Here is an 18,130-nt window from a genome sequence, read left to right as displayed (position 1 = left end):
TTTCATTCTCTGTTTCTGGGCTGCAATACGGACCAACGCGTTTTCACGAATTTCATCCGTGAGGTCGAATTTTACGGCCATGGCCTCCTCGTTTGACTGCTCGGTGGTATAGCTGAACCGGAGAGTCGGTTCACCAACTTCTACGGGAATAAGGGCTTCGGCCCCGTAGACCAATGAGAAAGGAGTTTCTCCCGTGCTTGATTTCGATGTGGTTCTATAAGCCCACAATACCTCCGGTAATATTTCCCTCCAGTGATGCTTTGATGCTTCAAGTCTTTTCCTCAGATTTTGGATTATTGTCTTGTTCGTGGATTCTGCCTGTCCGTTCGCACACGGGTGATATGGAGTTGATATTATTTTCTTGATCTTCAACCCTTCGAGGAAATCGTTGACTTTGCCGCCCACGAACTGGGGACCATTATCACAAGTTATCTTGGCAGGGATGCCGAAACGACAGATGTGTCACGACCCAACCCCGTGGGCCGTGACAAGTGCCCGAATTGGGCACCCGAACACAATCACAAATCCGGGTGGCAAACAGATGACTTATACTGACACAAATATCAAACGCTGCCTTAGATTATATCAAACACATCCAGGTATATAACAGAAGCCGACAAGGCGGTGTTTCAAATTTATAAGATTTTCAAAGAAAATTTCGGCAGAGTTTCCTTTGTTTTTCGGACTTATCCAAAATAACCCTGTACACAGCAAATTCCAACAAAGGCCACACAGGGCCAACAGAACAACATATACATGTGCGAGCCGACAAGACTGCCATTACGAATGGGTACGCCCCAAACATAAGTCATAGACATAAAACGCATCAACAACTACAAACAGACCCACACCGATGTCCACAGACCTCTAAGAGTAATGACCGTATTATGTGGCGGGACAGGGCCCCGCCATACCCAAATAAACACCTACGAATACAACATAAGGGAGTTATACCACAAGCTAGCTCCGGAACAAAGGAGCAGTCCAAAATAGCTGAAATAGTGTCCTAAGCTGGCGGATCTCCGAAACGAGCGTCTGTACCTGCGGGCATGAACGCAGCCCCCCGAAGAAAGGGGATCAGTACGGAATATGTACTGAGCATGTAAAGCATGAAATGTAGTAATAGACTCATAAGGAGACAAAGTATGTAGGACCCAATGCAGCAATCAGAAATTCATAAAACTTGCCTTTGGACATATTTTATCTGTATCATTCTCATATCAATATCGTTATAGAGTTTTGTAATCAAAGTTGCAAAATCATTCTGTATATAACATATATAACGTGTCCCGGCCCTTTAATGAGGGACTCGGTAATTAAAATCATAGCATCATAAACATAAACATAGACGTGTCCCGGCCCTTTAATAAGGGACTCGGTAATAGGGAATATGCCCTCCTGGCCACCATCTCCATATCACCATGTCATCATATCATCATATACATAGATATATAACGTGTCCCGGCCCTCTAGTGAGGGACTCGGTGATTAATATAGTAAATATGCGCACGAGAACGTGTCCTGGCCCGGGACTCAGTGAAGGATATAGCGGTAAGCACGAGCAGAATAAATAGCAACCACATATATGCAATTCATCTTTTTGAGACTCAGTGGATAAGCAACTAACCAGCTCTAAAGTGTAAAAATAATATTCATATTCAGTTCATCTTAAGTCTCATACAAACTATTACAAGAAACGTTTCAGATTTCATGTACGTATATCGCTTCAACATGGTATAGCTTTTGAAAGTCAAGTATGTCTCTAGTTGTGTAATTCTTTAAGTATAGGAACTTTCATGCATTATTCATTAGTCAATCATATTGTAGGCACATGACAATAACCTTAATGAAATATAGAATCATAAGTCATACATGAAACTAGAGAATAGAATCTACCCCAAGGTTCATATCGTTTCACACTTACGTCTAGGACATGCCAAAAGAAGAAGGAATAGGCTTTGCATACCTTTTGCGTTTAGTTGTATTCTAACTTGTACTTGCTGCCCAAAAACACTTATCCTATATCAAGATGTGAAGAACTACAATTAGTCTACAAGGGCATTCAATACGTATTGTGACACTCACAATTCCTTTCTAACAATTAAACGACGTTTCGTTCGCATTCAAACCAACTAGCGTTACAAGCTAACATTGCTAATCGTTCTTTCATATATTAATCAAGACTTGTTTAAACATGACTTAGGGAACTTGGGCAGTCCATACACCATTCAAAACTGTTTCATACACATGGCTAAACAACACACATAGCATTTCCATTCTCACTTAGCAATTTTCCAGTTTTAACTTGCAACAACAACAACACGTTTAATGACATTACTTTCATGATTTTTGGAACTGTTTTAGCATCATTTCCATTCTTATAACAGCCCACCATCATTTCAGTTTCAGCTTGAATCAATGCACTTTACTTTCACTAAACGTTTGCAACAAGAATCAACATTCAACACACACAAATTCACTTCTAACATCAAAACTGTCCACAGTTTTGGACTGCCTATACACTTCATCATAATTCATTTCTTTAACACCTCAATTCACATATTCAACATGCATACAATGCACCACAATGTCCATAACAACAACAATCCAAATGTGACACAAAACAGTCCCTAAATCTCCCCTAAAACAGTCCCTTTTTACACGGCTACAACACCCTTCCCACAATTTCGTGATTTTCATCCGTTTATCCAACTACAATACATTCAATCCATTTCCAATACATGTTCAAGAAGATAAAGCATGACTTCATTATAACCTTCAACTCACGGCTCATTTTCATTTCAAGAAAAAAAAACAGTCCCATATCCAACATACAACATCACAACCAAACTTCTACAAATCTTTGTTCATTTGCCTATGTTGATACATATTCAATTCATCAACAATACATGCAAAATGAAATCAATCATGACTTCACCTCACTCACGGCTAACTCTTTACTTCAACTACAACAACAATCCAACAACAACATGCATGAACTATACATTCAAATCGTCATACAACACATGAAAAAAATTATCAACTCTTACCTTGTAACTACACTTCAATCGGCTAGCCTTCACTTTCACTTCTTGGATTTTTTTTTTAACACTTGTTCTTGCTATATCAATGGATGCTACACGTTAATATACCTTCAATGGAGTTAAATTGCTTGAGAAACTGAAATTTTTGGATCAATTTTTCTTCACCATTTTCGGCTAGCTCTAGCCGTGAGTCTCTCTTTCTCTCTCTAAGTGTTCTACACTTTGGAATGTTGTAATGAGTTGTGAAAGTGTGGAGTGGACAGATTTTTTTTGTCTCTTTGTCCCCTCCATGCCTTGGACATGTGGATCACACTAATTTTGGGTCAAGATTCCTTGACCAAGGCATTGAAATGCACTGCCAAGCATGGCCTAAAAGTGGGCTGTTTTTTTTTTTGTTTTGTCTTCCCAATCCCACTTATTAATCCAAGTGTGATTAGTTTAATCCCAATTTTGCATTAACACTTCCATGCCAAACGAAAATTGTAGACAAATTGTGATTCGAAACGAAACCGGAAGTTAAAATTTCTACTTCGTATCTTAAGATAGTCTTGTCTTTAACTTGTCACTTTTAGTTTAAAACGTCCCAATGTATGAAAATATAGGATGTAACATTATTCCCCCCTTTAGAACATTCGTCCTCGAATGTTACATTAGTGTTGCCTAAGCATACTTAACCTTTCACCCTTCCTAGTCAATCTTATCCTTCACAACCTCACAGCCTGTCTTACCAATACATTTGCATCCGTCACAATTCATTTTTCTCTGTATTCTCATCTTAATCATACTACTACTCCTTTTTACTATAAACTCGACATAATTTATCCCTATTTTTTTTTTAACAACAAAGGGAAAAATATATGACAGTGTGGAGCCTGGATCTATCAATGCATATACATCTTGGGAGGAAATCGATAATATACCTGTAACAACATTCGGCGACGCTTCCTGATCCTGTCTGCTAGCTAAAGAATATAAGCGGTTTGAAGGACCGCCAGAACTAGAAGCCCCTCCACGGCCTCTGCCACGGCCTGCTGGTGTCGGAATACCTTGTCCCATAGGACGCATGGCAACTGAAGAAGAAGAACCAGCAACTGACCCCGTAGGCTGAGCTGCACCATCTGCACCACCCCCAAATCGACACTCCCTCATGGTATGGCCTTGACGGCCGCAAGAGAAACAAGCACCAGTAATGCGGCGGCATTCCCCCAGATGGCGCCTGCCACATCGAGGGCACTGTCGTATAGATGGCCTCGTCTGGCCTGAATCCTTGTGCATCTGGAAACCTGAAGTCATGGAGCTTTGACCAGCTTCTGAATACCCTGTGCTATCAAACCTCCTACCAGTGAATCGTGGAGGTTCACTCCGTGCCGGCTGAGAAGGGTAGCTATTATGCTGTTGTTGGGGCTGCCCGCCCCGAAACTCACCAGAATACCCAGCTGACCTGGCCCGCTTGGGCGGTCTCCTATCACGATCTCTGCCCGATTGATCCCTACCAGCATAATCGGCCCTGTATCGATCCTCCATACCCTGGGCATGGGCCTGTAACCGGGCGATATCCATATCTGTCTGTGACGCCATCGCCATGCAACCGTCAATCAAGTAGCGGTCCAATCCTATCACATACCGGTGCATACGGTCAGCCATATCCGCTACTATAGCAGGGGCATATCAAGCCAAAGAATCAAACTCCAGGTTATACTCGCGAACACTCCGGCCGTTCTGCCGCAACTGTAAAAATTTATCAACCCGTGCCCGCCGTAACTCCGGGGGCAGAAAGTGGCGGAGAAAAGCAGTCACAAACTCATCCCAAGTAGCTGGGGAAGCCCCCTCACCTCTGGACAGCTCCCAAGACTCATACCAATTGGCAGCAACATCTCGTAATCTGTGTGAGGCTAACTCAACGGACTCGGTCTCTGAAGCCCTGACCAAATCCAATGAGCGTCGCACTCCCCGAATGAAGTCGTGGGGGTCCTCCTCGGGCTTAGATCCGTAAAACTCTGGGGGACGGCATGTCAAAAAGTCACGAACCCTCAGGCTATCACGCCTGTCATCATCATCATCATCTCTCTGCCCGCGTCTGCAAACCTGTCCCGCTACCAAAGTAGTCAACAACTGTACGGCCTCCCTCAATGTCCTATCCTCCGCCCCTGGCTGAGGAGCTGGAGGCGCGGGAGCTGGAGCCTCTGGAGCTAATGGTGATGCTGCTCCAGACTCCTCTGATGATGAAGACATAGCAGAGTCTGCTGGCCGGGACGCAATATCACGCATCATCTGAGCAAGGGTCCGAGTACCCTTCTGAGCCCGACTGGTCTCTCCTACCACGCCCTTTTTATTCTGGGCAGCCGTTGCCTTTTTCGGAGGCATCACTGAAAGAAATACACAACAACTGATCAGAACAGAGTCATCCTAATAGCACAGCTCTATCGCACGATCTAAGATTTCAAGAAAGGAAACGCCCTAAATGTCCTGTAGCTTCCTGTTTATAGATGTGGTGCACAACACACCGATAAACAAGACTCTACTAGACACAGTCTGTAGACACTCCGAGGAAGGACCGCTCTGATACCACTTCTGTCACGACCCAACCCCGTGGGCCGTGACAAGTGCCCGAATTGGGCACCCGAACACAATCACAAATCCGGGCGGCAAACAGATGACTTATACTGACACAAATATCAAACGCTGACTTAGATTATATCAAACACATCCAGGTATATAACAGAAGCCGACAAGGCGGTGTTTCAAATTTATAAGATTTTCAAAGAAAATTTCGGCAGAGTTTCCTTTGTTTTTCGGACTTATCCAAAATAACCCTGTACACAGCAAATTCCAACAAAGGCCACACAGGGCCAACAGAACAACATATACATGTGCGAGCCGACAAGGCTGCCATTACGAATGGGTACGCCCCAAACATAAGTCATAGACATAAAACGCATCAACAACTACAAACAGACCCACACCGATGTCCACAGACCTCTAAGAGTAATGACCGTATTATGTGGCGGGACAGGGCCCCGCCATACCCAAATAAACACCTACGAATACAACATAAGGGAGTTATACCACAAGCTAGCTCCGGAACAAAGGAGCAGTCCAAAATAGCTGAAATAGTGTCCTAAGCTGGCGGATCTCCGAAACGAGCGTCTGTACCTGCGGGCATGAACGCAGCCCCCCGAAGAAAGGGGGTCAGTACGGAATATGTACTGAGCATGTAAAGCATGAAATGTAGTAATAGACTCATAAGGAGACAAAGTATGTAGGACCCAATGCAGCAATCAGAAATTCATAAAACTTGCCTTTGGACATATTTTATCTGTATCATTCTCATATCAATATCGTTATAGAGTTTTGTAATCAAAGTTGCAAAATCATTCTGTATATAACATATATAACGTGTCCCGGCCCTTTAATGAGGGACTCGGTAATTAAAATCATAGCATCATAAACATAAACATAGACGTGTCCCGGCCCTTTAATAAGGGACTCGGTAATAGGGAATATGCCCTCCTGGCCACCATCTCCATATCACCATGTCATCATATCATCATATACATAGATATATAACGTGTCCCGGCCCTCTAGTGAGGGACTCGGTGATTAATATAGTAAATATGCGCACGAGAACGTGTCCTGGCCCGGGACTCAGTGAAGGATATAGCGGTAAGCACGAGCAGAATAAATAGCAACCACATATATGCAATTCATCTTTTTGAGACTCAGTGGATAAGCAACTAACCAGCTCTAAAGTGTAAAAATAATATTCATATTCAGTTCATCTTAAGTCTCATACAAACTATTACAAGAAACGTTTCAGATTTCATGTACGTATATCGCTTCAACATGGTATAGCTTTTGAAAGTCAAGTATGTCTCTAGTTGTGTAATTCTTTAAGTATAGGAACTTTCATGCATTATTCATTAGTCAATCATATTGTAGGCACATGACAATAACCTTAATGAAATATAGAATCATAAGTCATACATGAAACTAGAGAATAGAATCTACCCCAAGGTTCATATCGTTTCACACTTACGTCTAGGACATGCCAAAAGAAGAAGGAATAGGCTTTGCATACCTTTTGCGTTTAGTTGTATTCTAACTTGTACTTGCTGCCCAAAAACACTTATCCTATATCAAGATGTGAAGAACTACAATTAGTCTACAAGGGCATTCAATACGTATTGTGACACTCACAATTCCTTTCTAACAATTAAACGACGTTTCGTTCGCATTCAAACCAACTAGCGTTACAAGCTAACATTGCTAATCGTTCTTTCATATATTAATCAAGACTTGTTTAAACATGACTTAGGGAACTTGGGCAGTCCATACACCATTCAAAACTGTTTCATACACATGGCTAAACAACACACATAGCATTTCCATTCTCACTTAGCAATTTTCCAGTTTTAACTTGCAACAACAACAACACGTTTAATGACATTACTTTCATGATTTTTGGAACTGTTTTAGCATCATTTCCATTCTTATAACAGCCCACCATCATTTCAGTTTCAGCTTGAATCAATGCACTTTACTTTCACTAAACGTTTGCAACAAGAATCAACATTCAACACACACAAATTCACTTCTAACATCAAAACTGTCCACAGTTTTGGACTGCCTATACACTTCATCATAATTCATTTCTTTAACACCTCAATTCACATATTCAACATGCATACAATGCACCACAATGTCCATAACAACAACAATCCAAATGTGACACAAAACAGTCCCTAAATCTCCCCTAAAACAGTCCCTTTTTACACGGCTACAACACCCTTCCCACAATTTCGTGATTTTCATCCGTTTATCCAACTACAATACATTCAATCCATTTCCAATACATGTTCAAGAAGATAAATCATGACTTCATTAGAACCTTCAACTCACGGCTCATTTTCATTTCAAGAAAAAAAACAGTCCCATATCCAACATACAACATCACAACCAAACTTCTACAAATCTTTGTTCATTTGCCTATGTTGATACATATTCAATTCATCAACAATACATGCAAAATGAAATCAATCATGACTTCACCTCACTCACGGCTAACTCTTTACTTCAACTACAACAACAATCCAACAACAACATGCATGAACTATACATTCAAATCGTCATACAACACATGAAAAAAATTATCAACTCTTACCTTGTAACTACACTTCAATCGGCTAGCCTTCACTTTCACTTCTTGGATTTTTTTTTTAACACTTGTTCTTGCTATATCAATGGATGCTACACGTTAATATACCTTCAATGGAGTTAAATTGCTTGAGAAACTGAAATTTTTGGATCAATTTTTCTTCACCATTTTCGGCTAGCTCTAGCCGTGAGTCTCTCTTTCTCTCTCTAAGTGTTCTACACTTTGGAATGTTGTAATGAGTTGTGAAAGTGTGGAGTGGACAGATTTTTTTTGTCTCTTTGTCCCCTCCATGCCTTGGACATGTGGATCACACTAATTTTGGGTCAAGATTCCTTGACCAAGGCATTGAAATGCACTGCCAAGCATGGCCTAAAAGTGGGCTGTTTTTTTTTTGTTTTGTCTTCCCAATCCCACTTATTAATCCAAATGTGATTAGTTTAATCCCAATTTTCCATTAACACTTCCATGCCAAACGAAAATTGTAGACAAATTGTGATTCGAAACGAAACCGGAAGTTAAAATTTCTACTTCGTATCTTAAGATAGTCTTGTCTTTAACTTGTCACTTTTAGTTTAAAACGTCCCAATGTATGAAAATATAGGATGTAACAAGATGATGTGGTCCCATATGAAGTCAATGACCTCCTTTTCTCTAATTTTTTCGAAGGCCTGTGCTTCAACCCATTTGGAGAAATAGTCAGTCATAAACAAAATAAATCGGGCTTTACCTGGTGCCCATGGAAATGAACCAACAATGTCCATTCCCCACTTCATGAAAGGCCACAGTGACACTACCGAATGCAGCAACTCCCCGGGCTGATGAATCATTGGTGCATGTCTCTGACACCCGTCACATTTCCGGACAAAATTCTTTGAATCTTCCTCCATCCTGTTCCAATAATAACCGGCCCTGATAATCTTCCGGACCAGAGCTTCAGCACCGGAGTAGTTGCCGCAGGTTCCTTCGTGCACCTCTCTCATCACATACTCCGTTTCTCCGGGACCTAAACACTTGGCCAGGGGTCCGAAGAAAGACCGCCGATACACTTGGCCGTCTACCAAGCAGAAAAGCGTAGCTTTGGTCCTTAATGACCGTGATTCTTTTGGGTCATTCGGGAGCTTTCCATCACGCAAGTAATCGATGTACTTGTTGCGCCAATCCCAAGTTAAACCCATTGTGTTTATTTCGGCATGCCCATTTTCTATTGCCGTATTCAACAAGTGCACCGTAGTCCCGGGGTTGATTTCTTCCCCTTCTACCGAAGATCCCAAATTCACCAATGCATCGGCTTCACTGTTCTGCTCCCTCGGTATATGTTGCATGGTCCATTCTTTAAACCAGTGTAGTATCACTTGGATTTTTTCCAGATACCTCTGCATCCGTTCATCCTTGACCTCAAAGACGCCATTCACCTAGTTTACGGCCACGAGCGAATCGCACTTCGCCTCGATTATTTCGGCCCCCATACTCCGGGCTAATTCCAAACCTGCAATCATAGCCTCATACTCGGCTTCATTGTTAGTCAATTTAACAGTTCTAATGGATTGTCGAACGGCATCCCCGGCCGGGGTTCCAAGGACGATTCCTATCCCGGAACCTTTGAGGTTCGAGGCTCCGTCCGTGTGTAGCGACCAAATACCCGAGGCTTTCCATGAGGTCAGCAGAAGTTCTTTCTCAACCTCGGGGACCATATCCGGGGTGAAACCCGCCACAAAATCGGCCAAGATCTGGGACTTGATGACTGTCCGAGGTTTGTATTCGATATCATATCCGCTAATTTCTACGGCCCATTTAGTTAGTCTACCCGATAATTCTGGTTTGTGCATGATGTTTTTTAGGGGGTAAGTAGTCACTACACATATCAGATGGCATCGAAAGTAGGGCTTGAGTTTTCTAGAAGTGTTTACCAATGCCAATGCCAATTTTTTCAAGTGGGGATAACGGGTCTCCGCATCCCCCAAAGTTTTACTTACATAATAAATAGGGAATTGTGTACTTGATTCTTCTCGGACCAAAACGTCACTTACCGCTACCTCGGAGACAGCAAGGTAGAGAAAAAGCTACTCGTCCGCTTTTGGTGTGTGCAACAGCGGTGGGCTGGATAAGTATCTTTTTAATTCTTGCAAAGCTCTTTGACACTCTGGTGTCCAAACGAAGTTGTTCTTCTTCCTCAGTAAGGAGAAGAAGCGGTGACTCTTGTCCGAGGACCTCGATATGAAGCGACTCAGCGCCGCTATCCTTCCGGTGAGCCTCTACACTCCTTTGACGTTATTCACTACCTCGATATCCTCGATGGCCTTGATCTTGTCCGGGTTGATTTCAATCCCCCGGTTTGACACCATGAAACCTAAAAATTTTCCAGACCGGACACCGAAGGCACATTTTTCCGGGTTGAGCTTCATGTTATACTTGCGGAGTATGTCAAAGGTTTCCTTCAAATGCTTTAAATGGTCCTCTGTTTCCAGGGACTTGACCACCATGTCGTCAATATAAACTTCTATTGTTTTCCCTATTTGTTCTTCGAACATCCCATTAACTAGGCGTTGGTAAGTTGCACCGGCATTTTTTAATCCAAAAGGCATGACATTATAACAGTAAGTCCCATATCGGGTAATAAAGGATGTTTTCTCTTGATCCTCCGGGTGCATCCGAATTTGGTTATACCCGGATTAGGCATCGAGAAAACTTAACATCTCATGCCCGGTCGTCGCATCGATCATTCTATCGATGTGAGGCAACGGAAATGAATCCTTCGGGCATGCTTTGTTTAGATCCTTGTAATTAACACACATTCAAAATTTATTACCTTTCTTCGGCCACACTACTACGTTAGCTAGCCAGTCCGGGTACTTTACCTCCCGGATAGAGCCTATTTTTAAAAGCTTTGTTACCTCGTCTTTTACGAAAGCGTGTTTTACTTCTGCCATAGGCCTTCTCTTCTGCTTTACCGGGGGAAACCTCCCGTCCAGGCTGAGCTTGTGAGTTGTTACTTCCGGTGGTATACCTGTCATATCTATATGGGACCATGCGTAGCAATCGGCATTAGCTCGAAGAAATTCAATTAACTTGTTCCTGAGCTCCGAGGTTAACCCCGTGCCCAGGTATACCTTTCTGTCCGGCAGATATTCGAACAAGATGATCTGCTCCAGCTCCTCTGCTGTTGACTTGGTTGCATCCAAGTCATCTGGCATGACGAATGATCTGGGTACACCGAAATCATCCTCTTCATACCCCGGATCTAACCCGGAGTGCTTTGATTGCTATTTAGTGTCCTTTCCCCCGGCTGAATTTTCTTCCTTTTGATCTGATTTTTTGAGTTGGGGTGTCGCTTCCTCGACCGCAAACATCTCCCTGGCAACGGGTTGCTCACCTCGGATGGTTTTTATCCCCTCCGGAGTCGAAAATTTCAGCAGCTGGTGCAATGTCGACGACACGGCCCTCATGCTATGTATCCAGGGTCTACCTAGTAATGCATTATACTTCATATCTCCTTCGATTACATAGAACACCGTTTGCGGGATAGTGCCATCGATGTTTACCGCCAATGAGATCTCCCCCTTTGTGGTTTCGATCGCCATGTTGAATCCGCTGAGTACTCGGGCTACCGGTACAATCTGATCGAGTAGCCTTAGCTGTTCGACCACTCTCCACCGGATGATGTTGGCCGAGCTACCTGGGTCAATCAAAATACGCTTAATTTGAGTTTTAAAAATGAGAATAGAGATTACCAATGCATCACTGTGCGGTTGAATGATGCCTTCTGCGTCCTCGTTGCCGAAAGAGATGGAACCCTTGGGTATATAGTCCCAGTCGCGCTTTTCACGCACAGCAGAAACCTTGGTTCGTTTCATCACCGGCCCTCGTGGGGTATCGATGCCCCCGATCATCATGTCGATTATATGCTGGGGTTCTTCTGGCTCGGCCCTTTTATGAGTCTCCCTTTCCTTGTAGTGACCTTTGGCTCTTTCACTCAGCAATTCTCGGAGATGGACATTCTTCAGTAACCGGGCTACCTCCTCTCTTAACTGGCGACAATCCTCAGTTCTGTGTCCATGGGTTCCATGATATTCACACATCATGTTCGGGTCCCATTGGCCCGGATCCGACCTTAGAGGCCTCAGCCATCTTACATCCCGAACGCGGCCAATAGCCGAGATGAGGTCCGAGGTATTGACGTTGAAATTTTACTCTGATATCCTCGGCAAGTCTTTGTTGCCGGCAGAGCTTCCGGCATCGCTCCTGAATGAGAGACCTCGACTGTTCGACGGGCGCTCGACCCATTTATCACCCCAACCGGAGAAATGGCTCGGGCCAACCCTGGATTTCTCCGACCTGAAGCTTGGTTTTTCCGAATGAGAATATGGCCGATACCTTTCCCTCGATGATCTGGCCTCCGGTTCGTAATATTTCCTTGGTCTCTCAAAAATTTTGTTCATATTTACTGGCCCCGGGGGAAGCTTGAGTTGGTCATCCTCCACCCGAATCTTTGACTCGTATCGGTTATGGACATCTGCCCATGTCACAGCCTCGTATTCCAGCAAGCTTTCCTTTAATTTGAACGAAGCCGTCGAGCTCCGAACATTGAGCCCCTTTGTGAAAGCTTGTGCAGCCAATTCCTCTGGAACCGGGGGGAGCTCCATCCGTTCCCTTTGGAATCGGTTGACAAATTCACGCAGTAACTCATCGTCTCTTTGGACTATACGGAAAATATCCGCATTCCAAGCCTGTACCTTTTTGGCTCCGGCGTGTGCTTTTACGAACGCATCGGCTAGCATTTCAAAAGAAGTGATTGAATGGTCGGGCAGATGGTCGTACCAAGTCAATGCTCCTTTTGACAGAGTTTCCCCGATTTTTTTCAGCAATACAGATTCGATTTCATCTTCTTCCATATCGTTGCCTTTTATAGCGCAGGTGTATGAGGTCACGTGCTCGTGAGGGTCCGTTGTGCCGTCATATTTCTGGATATCTGGCATTTTGAACCTCTTTGGGATCAATTTCGGAGCCGCACTCGGAGGAAAAGGCCTTTGGATGTACCTCTTCGAATCCGGCCCTTTCAAAATAGGGGGAGCCCCCGGGATTTGATCCACATGAGAGTTATAAGTTTCAACCCTCTTTTCGGTCGAGTCTACTCGCTTTGCCTACATTTCGAGCATTCCCAGTACCTCGGTGGATGAACCAGCTCCGGACACATTGCTTTCAACCATCCGTACCTCATCTCTTCTGGGTTCAGCAACATCCTGTTCAGCAACACCCTTCGCCTTCTCCGAGGTCGTTTTATCTCTTTTATTTTGCAACTGGGCTATTGCGATTCCTTGTTCGGCAATCGCTGCTCTCTGTTCCTGCAACATTTCAAAAATTAAACGGAAGTCAATATTATCATTCGGGGTATCCGGTTCTTTCCGGCCTTGTGTCCGGGACAAAGTAATTGAATTGTGAGTATTTAAAGGATCAGTGGCCGACTGGGCGACATTCTCCTGGTCCACGGTGTTTTGCCGGTTGAGGCCCTCCCTCAAATTAACGGGGTTAGGGTCAGCCGGGTTTGGTAATCCTCATGGCCCGCTATCTTCATTTTCGACCACGATTTCGAGGTTGTTGACGTGACTAGATTGTCCACTGTTAGCCATTTGGTCCGTTTTCACAGAGAACGGATTTTTTCGATTCTGACGGGTAAGAGATGAGTAGGATCAAAGACCACTATTATCCTAGCCCCACGGTGGGCGCCAAACTGTTTACCCCAAATTTGGATAATCAATTAAATTTATGAGTGAGGTATAGGATATGTGGTAAACTTTAATCTATTCTTTATTGAGAGGAAATGGAATAGAATCAACTATGAATAATCTAAATAGTAATTGATGGTATGCGCTAAACGTATATACTAATATGTTGAATATAGTTTGATTGCACAAATCTGAAGATGAACACAATAAATCCGGACCAAAATCAGATATTGAGAGAGAGATTTGTATATATTCGCTAATACAAAATGTTTTATATTTCAAGAAGCCAACCCCTAAAGTAGGATAATGACCCCTATTTATAGTTTTGCCTCATGGGCTTAATACAACATAAGACCCTAAAGATTAAAGAAAAACCCTAAAATGGATAAGGTTGGTCGTACAGTCTGACACCCGTACGATTGGCAGTACAATGTGACAGAACGGTATTGACGCGTGGTAATTGTGTAACGGATCACCCGGACCAACAGCCACGATCAAACAGACCAACGGCCACGACCAACTCGGCTATGGAGAAGCCGGACCAATGATGCCCTTCCTTTTCTTTGGTTCAAGCACTCCTCCGGTCCAGAAAGAAAGTCTTCGTGCACGTACTTGTCCCTTTCTTCCCTCGGTCTCCGGTCTTACCAATTTAACATATATTCGATTTTTAGCGTATACAGACCCCCAAAAAAAAAAAAAAGAAGGAAAGAAAACATGAAAATTTCACTAATGGATGGCCATTTTAACTTAACATGATATAATCTGGATGGTCTAATAAAAATTAAAGTATACATAAAAATTAAAATACATCTAAGAAATTAAAGACAATTGCAGGAAATGTTAGTCATCAGATAAAGTTGCAAATTCATCAAGAAAAATCGGACAAGAAGAAGAGTAACGAATCAATATCAATACTGATCTACAAAATCTTCAAGGGAGCACGTACATTTTCTAGCTAGGAAGTTCTTGATGCTCTGAATACACTTAATTTTCCGGCCTTTCCTACTAGTTTCTTATAGACAGAAACAACGAAAAATTAACACTTACACGAGTTTTTTTTTTTTTTTTTTTTTTTAAAAAAAAGATACTCCCTCTGTCCTAAAAAATTATCCTCCTTTCCTTTTTAGTCAATCCCAAAAAGATTATCCCCTTTTTATATTTAGAAACAATTTAACTTTATGAGATGATTTATAGCGACATAAATATCTAAGACTTATTTTGGACCATATATTTTAAAAGTCTTTCTTTATTTCTTAAACTTTGTGTCAAGTCAAAAGAGGATAATTTTTTTTGAGACGGAGGGAGTATAATATACTTCCTCTTATGCGAGAGAAAAACTGCAAAATTGTCAGAAAGAGCACTAATACATTAAAGCCTCTCCCTTTTATAACTTACCTCAAAATATGTAAAAGAAACAAAATTACAAAAAGAAGAAAAGGATAGATACATCGCCATTCATCAACCCTCAACCCAAGGAAGAAAAAGAATGCATGTACATTCCAGTCCGTGCCACAAATGACGTAGCTTCTTCGGCCCCTTACGTCCCCTGATCACTAATTCAACAAGAGGAGAGATTCTTCATCGACTTAGCGATGGTAATCGCTGATGACAGAGCGAGTAGCTGACATCAAGCACAAAGATTTACTTGGAAGAATGGTCATTCGATCAGAAGTACAATTTTCATTGAGCGGAGAGTAGAATTCTTTCCAGAAGATTTAAATACGCGAGGGAATATTGTAAGTGACATTGAGCTCTTGCTGTCACGATCCACTCAGATTCAACCCTTTGTCGCTCCGATCCTGTGAGGAAGATAAAGAAGCATATATGATGTGAATTTTTAGAATCCCCAATTATTGTCTTGGTATAATTAACCTTCACTTTCAGGATCATGGATGCAAACTATTCTGGATAGGATTCCAAGAACTTGGAGGCTTCTTCCTTAAGCTGTTTTTCACAGCTTTCTCAGGAGCTATCATTGATTCATTCACCTTACCAGGATTAACAGAAATTGATGAGGAAGAACTAATTAATCTTCTTGATTGAATTCTTGATTCTTTAGGAAGTGTCTCTACAAGAAGAAAAGACCTACCAGAAACCATGAACAATTGAGACAAAAACAAGAACAAGAGAAGAAAGATGGTTCTACAAGTGTTTTCCATTGCTAGTACTTTCACTTTGAGAGAGATGATGGATCATTAATCATGAGAGAATATTGGAAATAAGTTGACAGTGTATGGAGTTTGCTTATTACTAGAAAAACTTGCCTTTTAAGTATATGTAGATCATGCATCTTGTTAGTTAAGCTAATAGGCTTGTGCTTAAATCTGACAATACATGTGTGACTGTTGAAATTATAACTACTAATAATTAATGAAAGTAACTTATAAAGGGCAATCCACAGTTTAGGTCGAAAGTTGCTTCTAGACTGATGATTAAAATATTCCGGGACAAAGCTCAACCCAGACTAAAAGTGATTACCCTTTTATTAGTATATTCAGAAGAGATTTACTACCACCCTATATACGCTGACACTGTAAAATTCATTTATATCAGTATAATTTTACTTGTTGTAACTGCTTAGTTATCATGTTTTGCAGGTACAATCCATGCCTGCTATAAGAATTACCGATAATTGGCTTTTAAATAATTGAATAATGTAAAATTCTTTTACACTTCCAATAATTAGTTAAAGCAGTCTATTGAGAAAATTGACTTAAAAGAAAGGAAATTTCTTTGTTGGTTTCAATTTGCTGTTAATTGGGAGTGGGATGGGAAGCATGTGAGCTGATTTGACTAATGTCGATTAGATCTCTTTAATTCTAAGCAATCTTCAAAGTTGAAAAGATTAAAGGACATGTCTCATCATGTGACTTTTCAGAAGACACCCCATTACTCACCATCTCCTTGTCCTTTTCTTTGAATTATTAAAACTGTTACCATAGTTTTTAATGTAGTACGAAACAGACACAGCTAAGGATAGCTTAGCTGGGGAAGAAGTATGTTTGTCTTAAACAGTAGTGACAATCTCCTGAATCAGATAACCTCATGAGTATTAGTTAATTAAGATCGAAGCTAATAACAATGTCACATCGGATGATAATGTATTTTGAGTTACAAAATTATCTTGAACAGGGACTGGATCCAGCATGTTGCGTGTGGTTTCACGGAACCCGGTAAATTCGCTCAAATCTTATATACACACGGAAATTTCATTAAATATCTATAAACTAGTTAATATGCCCGCGCTGTGCGCGGTCGTATAAGATATCTTTAAATCTACAAAATATATCAATTTGTGAATATAGTTGAGATAGAAAAGATAAAGTTTTCAGCAGATTTTGACTTTGACGAGACACAAAAGCATGATGCGTAGCCATAGATGATATCTTAGAGCTTTAGATGGTCTGTTGGAAGGTATGATCCCTGAACTTCTTTCCAATACAAGTGACCAAATTGGAGCTAATTCATTTGCAGCCAATATCAGAGCAATATAAACATTGTTCTGTTTACCCAGTGAGTCCAATGTTTACTGTAAATTAAAATTATGAAAATTAACATATTCTTTTGGAGGTGTTACTAAAGAATAATGCATTCATCACTTATCAAATAATAATGATACACATTTGTTTGGATTACTTGATGTGTATATATAAGCTTTTCTCACAATACCTGCCTCACTTTAGTACTAACTGAGCTTGTTCAATGGTAATACATGAGTTTATCTTTCAATAACAGTTGCAAGACTTCTTTGTTACTTGACACACTTTTTGTTAACCTTTTATAATATGTGCAACTTTTTCCTGCAAGACTATTACCCATTTCACGGTGTGTCGTATTTGCAATCTTTTGTAGTTGCGTTGGAGGGTTATTACTTGAATGTACAGTTGTACCTGCACAAGAATCATACTTGTATTATTACTAAGCTGCACTAACTTCATACATGTAAGACTACAATACAAATGTGTTGTACATCCATATTCGAAACAACAAATGCAAAATCAAAAGATGTTTTATACTTTAATATTGAGTGCAGAACATTTGACACCAAGATTAAAAAGACATGGTTAAGGTAAGAGAGAGATTCTCAATCACCATATCCAATTCAAGGAAAACCTTGTCAAAATATAAAAAGTGAGTAGAACCTAACACATTTTACAGATGCATATCAAGTGAAAGGCTGATATTGTTTTCCCAGAAGCACTTGCACTCCA

At 41.4% G+C, this 18,130-nt stretch overlaps 2 long non-coding RNA genes across 3 annotated transcripts; both read right to left on the bottom strand.

Annotated features, from left to right (window-relative positions):
* Nucleotides 1-793: 793 nt before the first annotated feature.
* Nucleotides 794-3,393, bottom strand: LOC132626518 (uncharacterized). Its single transcript, XR_009577364.1, has 2 exons — nucleotides 1,967-3,393; nucleotides 794-1,041 (listed from the first exon to the last, which is right to left on the bottom strand). It is a non-coding gene; the product is annotated as an uncharacterized LOC132626518 (long non-coding RNA).
* Nucleotides 3,394-5,760: 2,367 nt separating this feature from the next.
* On the bottom strand, nucleotides 5,761-8,548 carry LOC132626517 (uncharacterized). Of its 2 annotated transcripts, XR_009577363.1 has the most exons (3): nucleotides 8,206-8,548; nucleotides 7,123-7,175; nucleotides 5,761-6,197 (listed from the first exon to the last, which is right to left on the bottom strand). It is a non-coding gene; the product is annotated as an uncharacterized LOC132626517 (long non-coding RNA). The 2 variants fall into 2 exon arrangements; XR_009577362.1 differs by lacking the exon at nucleotides 8,206-8,548 and having other exon boundaries at nucleotides 7,123-7,900.
* Between the last annotated feature and the right edge of the window lie 9,582 nt (nucleotides 8,549-18,130).

This window comes from Lycium barbarum, chromosome 2, assembly GCF_019175385.1.
Source record: "Lycium barbarum isolate Lr01 chromosome 2, ASM1917538v2, whole genome shotgun sequence".
Lineage (NCBI taxonomy): Eukaryota > Viridiplantae > Streptophyta > Magnoliopsida > Solanales > Solanaceae > Lycium > Lycium barbarum.
The sequence above is the reverse complement of the archived record's forward strand: the minus strand, read 5'-3'. Positions and strand labels throughout refer to the sequence as shown.